Source organism: Canis lupus, chromosome 6, assembly GCF_003254725.2.
Source record: "Canis lupus dingo isolate Sandy chromosome 6, ASM325472v2, whole genome shotgun sequence".
In the NCBI taxonomy this organism is placed as follows: Eukaryota; Metazoa; Chordata; class Mammalia; order Carnivora; family Canidae; genus Canis; species Canis lupus.
In genome coordinates this window covers 41,714,208-41,724,260 of record NC_064248.1, presented here as the reverse complement: position 1 = coordinate 41,724,260, position 10,053 = coordinate 41,714,208, and the positions used below count along the sequence as shown (strand labels likewise).

At 56.3% G+C, this 10,053-nt stretch overlaps 1 long non-coding RNA gene across 1 annotated transcript; it reads left to right on the top strand.

The window, feature by feature from the left end:
* The first annotated feature begins 2,155 nt into the window (after nt 1–2,155).
* Nucleotides 2,156–7,611, top strand: LOC125755205 (uncharacterized). The gene is made up of 2 exons (XR_007411070.1): nt 2,156–2,671; nt 5,487–7,611. It is a non-coding gene; the product is annotated as an uncharacterized LOC125755205 (long non-coding RNA).
* Nucleotides 7,612–10,053: the final 2,442 nt, after the last annotated feature.

The following is a 10,053-nucleotide window of genomic DNA, read 5'->3' as shown; positions in this document are numbered from 1 at the left end:
AAAGTTGTGGAGGAAGAGAGACACCAGGACGTTCAAGACAAAGGGGGGGGGGGGCGCTGGCCCAGACTGGGGGTGGGGTGGGTGGATGGCGAGGAGAAGACAGAAGCCCTAGGAGCTGGGAGCCTTCCCAGGGCTAGGCGCCTCCCCAGGGCCTTGCTTCTCAGATTTCTCCAGCGCAAGGGAAATCCAGGGAAGCCTTTGTGGGCAACATTTGTTTGCTCCAGACCCGGATCTGATGATGCTGTTGATTTGGTTTTTAAACAGTGGGTTTGCAGCCTTCTGGGCTGGGGCAGGGGTCTGCTAGCCATCCTTAACCCTGCACATTGGATTGAATTTCGGCCACTTTGATGGTCCTGTGATTGTCTCCCAGTTTTCCAATTTCCAATCCCCTCTGCCTGGCTGGGGGTTGAAGAGGGACTTTAAAGATGCCTTTGATAACGTCTCATGGTTACATATTTCCATACCAATTTTCTTTACCAGACCATTATGTCGGATGCAGCCCCAGATGTTCTGCGGGAGAGAAAGGGAACCAGTCCCCTGTGCCCCAGCCTGCCAGGCCCTGGAGACAGGCGTGGGGAGGCAAACCCTGCTGCGGGACCTAGGACCCTCTGGCCTCTTGCTGCCCCTTCTCCCAGCTTCTCCTTGGCCACGCTCTCTGAATCCTTCTTAGGGCCGGGGACCCATCCTCTGGTCATGGCTCGGGTACTAGTGCAGCCCTAAAGGTCTCTTTTCCATCAGAACTTCCCTATACTGGATCCCCTTCCACACGCTCTGCTCGGTGACAGTTTGTGGAGTGGATAAACCACTCCATGCTAATGTCTCAGGGCAAATTGATTCCAGGTGCCCTTCTGGAGAATTTTAACAGGCCCTTTCTGGAGACACAGTGCCCTTAGGAGCATGAGGAGACTTGCCTTCTTCCTCAAACAAATGTATTGACTATTACTGCATGAAGGCATTGGGATGGATGCAGAAGGCAATCAAACATGTCTGGCCCGTACGGAGCATCTACGTTGCTGGGGAAATGAGATGTGCATGCACATAACTTGAGCTGAAGGCTGAGTGCATGTGAAGAATGCAGGAAAGAGGTGTAATGAAGTGGCTTTGGTGTTCAGAGGCAGCAAAATGACTGGCTGGCAACATCTGGGAAAGCTTCGTGGAGGAGGTGGCACCTCTTCTGGATTCCAGACGACATGCAGGGCTAGACTGTACGGTAATGGGGAATGGTAGGCACTCTGATTGGCAGATGGGTGAGACTTTGGGAGGCAGAGGCATTTTTTGATGCTCTTTCCCCAGACCAGACCTGGGTGGTCGTTGGAGCAAATGTCTCTCATTCAGTTCATTTCACTCAACATGTTGAAGAAGGGCACCAAACTGGGCATATGCTGGGCACTGGGGCACAGGGACGGAAGGGGACAGGTTCCTGCTGTCCTGGGCACTGCTTGTACAGATCATGTTCTACAGAATTCCAGGGGGCTACCCAGGGCTGTGGGGCAGAGAAAGGAGAAGCCAAGCAGTTAGTGGCTGGTCCCCACCCCCATGGCAGCCAGAGCAGTTCTACTTTTTCACTGAGGTCCCATATTAAGTTTCCTTTGGGATAAAAGGGGGGCTCTGCTGCTTTAAAAGAAAGAAAATCCCTGGTTCATAGGTGCTTGTGCATGATGAAAAAATAGCTAAGCGAATCATTGAATAAAAGCATGAGAATGCACCGGGAACCGAAGATGGTAATTAAGCCAGAATCCAATCCTGGACACTTGAGTTTCGATGAAGAAATTGCCAAGTCCCTTCTCTACGTTCCCGTCTCTCCGTGGAACTGTCCCTAGAGGGCACATCGGGTCCCAGGCTGTCGTTTTCTCTGGCCTTGTCTCCCCACATCCTGCTCTTCTCTCTCACTCCCCAGCTGGTTGGGGGTGACTGGGTCCCAGCCGTTCCCAGAACACCCAGGGGCCCTATCCTAGTGATACCTCAAGCCCATCTCGGGGAGGGTCAGAGCCCAGCCGCCGTCCGGAACCCACCCTCCCGCGCGCGGCTAGGGAGATCCTGTCCGTTGCAATACAACAAGCTGCCACCAGGGGTCAGGGCAGAAACGCGGGGTCCTGCTCTCGAGGGCCAGGCTGGGTTTGGGCCGGTCCCGCTGGAAGCTCCGCCCTGGGGGGAAGACCCAGAGGATGCACACAGCCCCCGTCTGCAGGAGCCTTAGGGTCCGTGGTGACTTTGGGCCGCAGCGTCTGCTAGCGGTGAGCCGGAGCCCCTAACCTCTCCCAGCACCACCCCCGGCAGTCCTTGATGTGCCCAGCAGCCGGCAACACCCCACTCCCCCCACCCCCCCACCCCCGGCTCAGCGTCCCCACTGGCTTCTCCAGCTACAAGGACCGCTACAAGGACTGAGGCCAACGGAGGCCAAGCTTGGCTCTGCCTCCCCCTGAGGCCCCAGACATGCACGGAGCACCTGACTGTGGTAGGCTCCCTGCAGGTGCCCCCCACCCCCAGGGAAGAGCGCAAGAAGGCTTCTGAACTAGGGGAAAAGCCAGCTCTGATCGTCCCACCTTTCATCTCGGGAGGCGGCTCCTACCCTAGGCTGGGTCTGCCCTCAGGCCTGCTGTGTTCCCCCCTCCAGCCTAGAAGGGTAGGGGCCCCACTGTGCTGGGTTGGGGACAATGCCTTCACCGGCTAGGTGAGTCCCCGTGCATAGAGGGAAGTGCTTGTGGGGGTGGCGTGGGTGGTGGGCTGCGTGTTCAGATCACTGGTGTCCCCGCCTCTAACCGCCCTCAGGACCTTAGCCCCGCAATCCAAAAACAGGTATTAAACACCTGTGCTGCACAGGCGCCTAGTGGGGCAATGGGGGGGGGGCAGGGGGGTAGAGCCATGAGCTAGATGCAGCCCCCACCTCAAGGGGTTTGCTGGGGCAGGCAGAAAGGATGTTTCTTGGAAACCTGCCCTGGAGGGACCGAGCAGTGGGCTGGCTGGGCAGGTGGCAGGGTGGGGAAGGGAGCATAGTGTGCGAGTTCCGGGTGGCAGGGGCCGCACCTGTCCTTTCGCTGCTGTAGCCCCAGTGGCTGGCGGCAGGCCTGGCACGGGGTAGTCGCGTTAGTCCTGGCCCAGTAAAGGTGGTGCTGGGCGTGGGAAGGCATCCAGACGGGTGATGGCAGGAGCCCGGGTGACAGCATGAGCCCGGATGCTGTGCGGCAGGGGGACTCTGGCTGCCCTGGGGTCACTGGCCCTCTGGCCTTAGACGTGGAAGCCCTGCATCGCAGGAAGGCAGACCGGATGCTTGGCCACCCTCGCTGCTCGTCACCTTGGCAAAGGGCCCTGGGTGGCTCCTCCCTGGTGCTCCCTCCTCCCGCCCATCCTCTCTCCCTCAGCAGCTGGCCTCCTCCCAGGGCTCCTGGCCCTCCGCGGCCCCCAGCCTGACCTCCAGGGCGGTCAGCTGCCCTTTCACTCGGCTGTTCCTGATAAGGAGACTGGAAACAGCTTTGCCCTTTCACCTTCGCATATCTTTCCCCAGAGAGCTTTGGGTCCCGCCACCCCGGTCACGCAGGAGGGTCCCCGCCGCCCCAGGCTGCAGGCCACCAGCGCTAGGCCCCGGGTGGGAGCGGACGGGTGGGAGCAGCGCGCCGCCGGCCACAGCCCGCGGCCAGGCGCCTCTTGGGGTCCCGCGAGGCTGCCCCGCACGAGGGCTGACCTGCCCCATCCCTCCCCGCCATCCTGACTGACATTCTTGATGCAATTGGCCGGATGTTTCTCCTTCACCAGAGACAGGGCCTCAGGCAAGACAGCTGTGCCTCCCTCGTCCAGCCGCAGCTGGAGGTGCTGAGAATCCGGGAGCCCCACTTCCTACTCGTGGGCTCCAGGGAAAGGGCGCGGTGGCTCCTCCAGGGTCCCCCGAGTCAGTGGGAACTGGCTCCTGAGAAGCTCTGCCCATGCCGGAGCCTGTTCTCTGCCTGGGTCTGTGGCTCCCACCCGGTCGCTGTCCTTGACTTGGGGGACCATCGAGTCACAGGGACCCCTGAGGCCTGGCCCGGGCCGGGCTTTGCCCAGGGCCGAGTCCCGCCTGGACCCACTTCTGAATTTCAGAAGCCACCTCCGCCGAGGTCCGGACATCGGTGTCAGACCTTCCGTGTCCGCGAGTTAGAGGTGTGAGCAGAGGCCGCTCTTACGGAAAGGGCACGTCGTAAGCTTTGCTGATTCAAAGGGCATCTCATGAGCTTGCAGCGCTTGGGGGGCTTGTCATTGGTAATGCCATCAGTTTTATGGCCTTGAGATGGTGAGAACTGTATGTTCAGAGAATTTTCCCCTTTGGGGAAGCCCAGTGGTGGCAGATACCAAACGCCACACGGAAGAGAGAGTCTTATCCACCTGTGGCCCGCAGGGGCTCCCTTGATGATAATACTTCAGTGTGTGAATAGGAGGCTCAGGGCTCTTGTTCTCATTTCTGTACCTTTATAGCCATGTTTTTTTCAGATTTTAGCCATAGAAGTAGTACCTTCATGATTTGGGCCACATTCAGTGCCACTTGTGCTATTAACAATTTTTTTTTTTACAATAACTCCTGATATGTGCGTATGCATATGCACATGCACATGAGGATATCTTTTAAAAGGAAATTTTACAGGATCCCTGGGTGGCTCAGTGTTTTAGCGCCTGCCTTTGGCCCAGGGTGTGATCCTGGAGACCCAGGATCGAGTCCCACGTCAGGCTCCCCACGTGGAGCCTGCTTCTCCCTCTGCCTGTGCCTCTGCCTCTCTCTGTGTGTCTCTCATGAATGAATAAATAAAATCTTTAAAAGAATAAAAGGAAATTTTACATCCTTATCATAAATAGGACACTGGTAGCACTTGTCATTAACAGGAAGTAGGGCAGCCCAGGTGGCTCAGCGGTTTAGCACCGCCTTCAGCCTGGGGTGTGATCCTGGAGACCTGGAATCGAGTCCCACGTCAGGCTCCCTGCATGGAGCCTGCTTCTCCCTCTGCCTGTGTCTCTGCCTCTCTCTCTGTGTCTCTCATGAATAAATAAATAAAACCTTAAAAAAATAAACAGGAAGTGGCCATAAAGATACATAAAACAAAAACAGAGCAGTGTAGCTAGAGTTACCCCTGGAAGGCTCTGAATCCAAGGGTTGTGTTCTTTCCTACAACAGAAATGTTAGCAAGTGTTAGAGGGTGTGTAGAGCCCCAGTTGGCCACACTGTTAGTAACCAGATGCCCCTGTTATTTAAAGGACACACTGGGAGCACCTGGGTGGCTCAGTTAGTTAGGTGTCTGCCTTTGGTTCAGGTCACAATCTTGAGGTCCTGGGATTGAGCCCCTAATCCATCTCCCTGCTTAGCGGGGAGCCTGCTTCTCCCTCTCCCTCTGCCTACCTCTCCCCCTGCTTGTGCTCTCTCTCTGCCAAATAAATCAGTAAATAAAATCTTTTAAAAAATCAACGACACATTGTTATCGGCAATGATAAGGGATTGTAGAGGAATGAATTTCTCACTCTTTCTCCAGGCACCATCGAAGACTATTGCAAGTTCCACCCAGGAGCAAGGAGTGGGCCTGCCCCGGAGGGATTGCTCCCCGGCCATTGTCCTGAAGCACCCCTCTCAGCTAATTCCAACCACGTCCTCCCAGGAGCTGCACTGCATTTATCTGCTCCACTGAGCCACGTTCTCCAGGCCACAGGGAGAGGAACGACAGGGTTGCTGGAGGCCAGGGGGTGCTGGTCTCATCTCCTCTGATGTTGCCCAGAATATTCCAACTTTATTGAGACAACGCTAGAAAGACTATTCCACTCTCGCTAGCAGAGTGACAGGAGTTTTCCCTAATGATGGTGAGAAAGCCCCAAACATGAGAACAAGCAGGGCCTCTGAGCTACACTGCCTGCTGCTGCTGCTGACTCCCAAGTGGTATTTTCAGCTCTGCCTCTCCCGTGAGGCCTAGGCTTGTATGTCTGGCTGTCCGGTTGTCCTGTCCACGTGCAGGCTTCATAGGCATCTCGTGGCCAAACAGAGCAGAGCTCTTTTTTTTTTTATTTTTTTTTAAGATTTTATTTACTTATTCATGAGACACACAGAGAGAGGCGGAGACACAGGCAGAGGGAGAAGCAGGCTCCGTGCAGGGGGCCCGACGTGGGACTCGATCCCGGGACCCCGGGATCACACCCTGAGCCCAAGGCAGATGTTCAACCACTGAGCCACCAGGCGTCCCAAACAGAGCAGAGCTCTTGATTGCCAGCCCTGCCCAAGCCTGCCACAGACCTCCTTCTGTCTCAGGTCGTGCATCTCAGCTGCCCCACTGATGTCTCCAGCTGCTCAGGTCAAAATATCCACTTTGCCCCTTTCTCTTCCTCACATCTCAGATCCAATCCATCCATTCTTCTATGGCTCCCCCTTCCAGAAATATCCAGAGTCCAGTGACTCCCGCTCCCTTCTGCCACTGTCGTGGTCTGCGCCCCACCATCTCTGGCCTGGTCAATGCCTTGGAGCTCCTCTCCATTCTCTACACACCAGAGCCAAGAGCGGGGTTTTGAAGGTGTCAGTCTGATTCTCACCTCTCAGGTCAAATTCCTTCAGTGGCTTCTCATGGCATGCAGAACAAAATCCAAACCTGACCCCTGTGCCTTCCCTTCCTCACCTCACAGCCTCTGCCCTGGGCTCATCGTGCTCCAGCCATGCTGGCTTCTTTCTATTGCCTCAGCACTCGCTCCCTATCACCTCAGGTTTTTGCCTCTGCTGTTCCCTCTGCCAGAGGCTCTCTCTCCCTTATCCTCACATGGCTCCTGCTTCCATCCTTCACTTCATTCAGGTCTCCACAGAAATGATACACCCTTGGAGAGGTCTCCTGACTGCCCTGAGACAGCACCTTCCTCCACCATTCTCTAACCCTTTATGCTGCTTTATTGATGCTGCTGGTGATGCTGATGTAACCTCTATGCCCAACATGGGCCTTGAACTCATGACCCCGAGATCAAGAGTCAGATGCTGGCACACCTGGGAGGCTCTGTGGTTGAGCATCTGCCTTCGGCTCAGGTCATGATCCTGGGGTCCCAGGATTGAGTCCCACATCGGGCTCCCTGTGAGGAGCCTGCTTCTCCCTCTGCCTGTGTCTCTGCCTCTTTTTCTGTGTGTCTCTCCTGAATAAATAAACAAAATCTTTAAAAAAGAAAAAAAAGTCAAATGCTTTCCTGATTGAGCCAGCCGGGCACTTCCACCCTGCTTTATTTTTCCTCACAGCATTTACCACCATTAACATTGCTAGTCTGAGAAAGTCTTTATTTCTCTTTCACTTTGGAAGGATAATTTTACTGGATCCAGAATTCTAGGTTGTGATTTCTTTTTCAACAGTTTAAATATTTCATTCCACTTTGATCCTTGCTCGCATGGTGTCTAAAGAGAAGTCCGATGTGATTCTTATCGATCTTCATAGGTGAAACATTTTTTTTTCTCCTCTGGCTTCTTTCAAGATTTGTGCTTTGTATTGATTTTTCTGCAGTTTGAACATGGTACATCTACGTGTAGAACTATTGGTGTATCTCCTGATTGGTGTTCTCCGTTGACATTGTATTATATATTTTTTTTGCTCATTTGGTTTACTGAGTGTCTTCCACAGCAGAATATAAATTCATGAGGACAGAGCCTTTGCCTGATTCACTGCTTTATTCCCATTGTCTGGAACAGTCTCTAAAGCTAGTGGTGTTCGGTAAACATTGATTGAATAACGAATGAGTCATCACATATGGTGCCTCTAATAAGTTTGTATAAGAAAGCAATATCATATAATGTGATGTGTCCTGTAAAATGTTACGTTATGTTTTCTTTTCTTAATTTGAAGCTGTTTAATCTATTTTATGTTGCAGCATAGAGTTGTCAGCTGCGCTTTCTTAGAACAGCAACAAGCACCACTGAGTAAGAGATTGCTCCATGGACAGGCCCTGTGTGATGGGCTTCGTGAGCACTGGCTCATGAACTCCTCACAGGGACTCTTGGAGCTGAGTCTCAGTATCCCCATTTCCTCCCTGAGGAATCAGGGAGGTTAGTTAGACACTTTGTTCAAAGTCACACAGCTACCAAGCGGTAGAGCTGGAATTTGAGTTAGTGAAGGGGAGAGAAGCCCACGGATGTTGCTTTGCAAGTGGGGATGGAGCCCAGCCTCCTATGAGCATTGCCCTTGAGAGTGCAGAGTGCTGTGTGTCCCTGGTCATTCTACCCTCCCCCCCATGTCCCCAACATATGACCACACGCTTTCTAGGGAGAACCTCCAAGAGCAGTAACGGTTGGGGAATCTCAATTCCCGCTCTGAGGATCCCTCCCACCACTTACCCCCAGCCCTCCCCAGTTTCTGTCCAAGTTTTTGAAATGCTTAGAAGCACCTGGGAGCCAACTCATGTTTGTATTTTAATAAATGCAGCAGAGAAGAGAGGGGTAGCAGGGCAGAGGGAGGGAAGGGGATGGCACAGGAGGCAGATGCAGAGCAGGCTGTCTAGGACCCAGAGGGACAGAGTAGGACAGGGGACAGCCCTGTGAAGAGGGGATGTGATTCCTCTCCAGATTAAAGGCAGTAGGGGACCCCTTGGGTCAGCAGCAGGCACATGGCCTGGTGAAGGTGGGGCAGCCGTGGCTTTCTTCCTGGAGGGATCCTAAGATGCCAGTTTGTACAACCTTGGGGTGTGCTGGGGAGACAAAGGGGGTCCTGTGACCCTTGGACATGCTGCCCTTCCCCTCCATTCTTACCCCACGCAGTCTGGCCACAAGCTCCTAGGCTCTCTAGCCTCCCGAAGAGAGCTCAAGAGGAGCAGGGCCGGGATGGAGATGTGTGGCTAAAATCCCCTCCAGCCCATCTAATGCCTGCTCAGAGCTCACCGACTGCACCATCCTGGCCCCCAACTCCCTGGGCCCTTCCCCGAGTGTCAGCAGCAATTTCCTGGCAGGCCTGGTGACAGTAGCCTGAGCTCGCCCAGGGGAAACCCAATGCCATGGTGTCAGCCGCGAGTGTCCCCTGGTGTCTGGGGAACGGGGCTGAGACTGTGCAGATCTGAGCTGCCCGGAGTGGGGGGGGGGGGGGGGTAGGAGACCGGCCACCACCCATCCCCACAGCTCCCCTCTGCTTTCCGCACTCCGTGGGGGTCGCCGTGTCCTCTCCCCCTGCATCCAGGGACCCTGCCTCTTTCCTGTTTCACAGCCAGACCAGGGCTGGAAAACATCACCCACGGTGACAGAGACGGGAGCGCCCGGCTTCAGGGAGGCACAGGCTAGCGCTGGTGCTGCCCCAGCCTCTCGGGCACTCGGCACTTCGCGGCCAGGCCCTTCGATGGTGGCCGGCGGCCGCGCCTTCTGCTCTGGGTTCCCCTGGGCCACTGGCTCCGTGCGAGCCCACCCGGCCACCCGGCCACCCGGCCACCCGGCCACCCGCCCGCGGGCCGCAGCCAGGAGGTTCCTGCGGCCGGAGTGCGTTCTGTCTCTCCTCCGCCTTCTCCTCGGTCCCCGGGGCTGTTTTTCAGAAACTGGCCCTTGAGGGCAGAGCTGGTCGTGTTTCTTGCCTCGGGCTTGCCCTCAGCGGATGGGCGTGAACACACTCACCGAACCTGACCGGCGCGGCCCTACGTGTCCCCGGCCTGCTGGCCGCAGAGCAGGGCTACGCAGCCCTGGGTCGGGCGCTCTTGAGCCCGGAGGCTGGGGATCGTGGCGGAGGGAGGCCCGGCTGGTCGGGCCAGAGGGGCTGGGGCTGGGGTTGCCAGAGGCCCGCGCCAGCGCCGGCAACGGGAGCTTCCCCGCGGGGGGCCTCCCGCGGCCCCTGGCCCCCTGCCCGGGCCCAGCAGCGCCCCGGCCTGCGCGGCCTCCCCAGGCCTGCCCGGCCCACGCCTCCTGCGCCACCTGGACGCTGACCAGCCTGTGATCCGCATGTGTTCAGCGCTGTAGCCTGCAGAGCTCTAGGCTGCCTCAGGCTAGGTAAGCATGTCTCCAAATAAATAACGGGGGGCCTGGGGGGCGCCATCGGTCACAGTTTCAGCTTCTGTGGCGATCTCGATCTCGGGTGGGGAGACCGAGCAATGCGCCTCTCGGGGCGCCCAGGCCCTAGA